Source organism: Chinchilla lanigera, unplaced genomic scaffold (assembly GCF_000276665.1).
Source record: "Chinchilla lanigera isolate Chin_1 unplaced genomic scaffold, ChiLan1.0 scaffold00057, whole genome shotgun sequence".
In the NCBI taxonomy this organism is placed as follows: Eukaryota; Metazoa; Chordata; class Mammalia; order Rodentia; family Chinchillidae; genus Chinchilla; species Chinchilla lanigera.
Window position 1 is genome coordinate 10,678,656 of NW_004955458.1, and position 1,336 is coordinate 10,679,991.

The following is a 1,336-nucleotide window of genomic DNA, read 5'->3' on the forward strand; positions in this document are numbered from 1 at the left end:
TTTTTTTTGTCTTTTTGAGACATGCTCTTGCTATGCAGTTCAGACTGGCCTTGAGCTCACTTCATAGCCCAGGCTGGCCTCGAACTCGCAATGATCCTCCTGCCTCAGCCTCCCAAGTGCTGGGATTATGGGCGTGCACCACCACACCTGGCTGTAATATTTTTGAAAGTCTACAGTGAGCACTTGAGAATATTATGAGAGCCTGATCTTTTGCCCACGACTTGCTTCTAGAGGATAAATTTTGTCTCTTCTGTTATGGTAACAGGTGTTATCAATCCCAGTGTAGCAAATATTCTCAGGTCGTTTCCTGAGAGAAGTAAAGAGGCTCCCTTTGTCTACCGCTCAAGATGCGCAGCCGGCTACGTCAGTCTTCTACTCAACCTTATTAACTAGGCGGCGACTCTGTGACTTCTGTGGTCTACCTTTCTTAAAACAGCTGTGAATGGCTTTAAACATATTATCTTATTTAGCTTTCTGAGACGGAAATGGAAAGCGCAGTTGGCCTGAACTTCTGGGGACGCCACACTGAAGTTTTGGTTTCCAGAAAACCGCAGACGGGAGAGGAATTCCGCTGCCGGGCTCCGGGCCTCCTGCTCCCAGACCGGCCCCTGACCCTTCCCCAGATGGTGCAGGGCGGGCCTAGATTTCTAAAATATTCTCACTGATTTTTTCTTTTATGGATAAACTCGATGCTTGATGCATTTAAAGCCGTTAAAATCTAGCTGGGGTTGGTTTCAGCTGTGTCACAGTCCGTCCTGCGCGTCCTTGGGTCTGCTCTCCATCTGTCTTGGTTCAAGCTTTCACTGTTTTCTTCCTCAGGGATTCTTCTGCAGTCACTTCGAGGTGTTTCAAAAAGCAGCATGAGCGGAGCACTCGCCTTGTTTCCTGCACTGTCCGGCACCCGCTGAACTTTACCCCGAGGACAGTGCGCCCGAGTCCCGCCCGTCACCGCCTCGCTGCGTCTCAGCGGCTCCTCACGCACGCCACACTCAGCTGGCGCAGCGGCCGCGTCGCCGCGGGGTCAGCCGTCTCTGCTCAGCTTGGCTCCGCGTCCTCTCTTCCTGGACCCCAGGATGAAGGAGCAGGACTGAGCAGTGGGACCCCCAGACTCACCGTGGAGGGTCAGGGCGGGAAGGGAAAGTACTGACAGACGCTGGATGGATCACACCCCGATCTTAAGCTTCGTCCAGAAATTGTTCCCCATCGGTTCTGTTCATGTTCCCGCAGCCAAAGCAGTCGCAGGCAGCCTGAGCGGACGGGTGGAGGTATGGAATGTCGGTGGAGGTATGGAATGTCGCAGGCAGGAGCCTGAGCGGACGGGTGGAGGTATGGAATG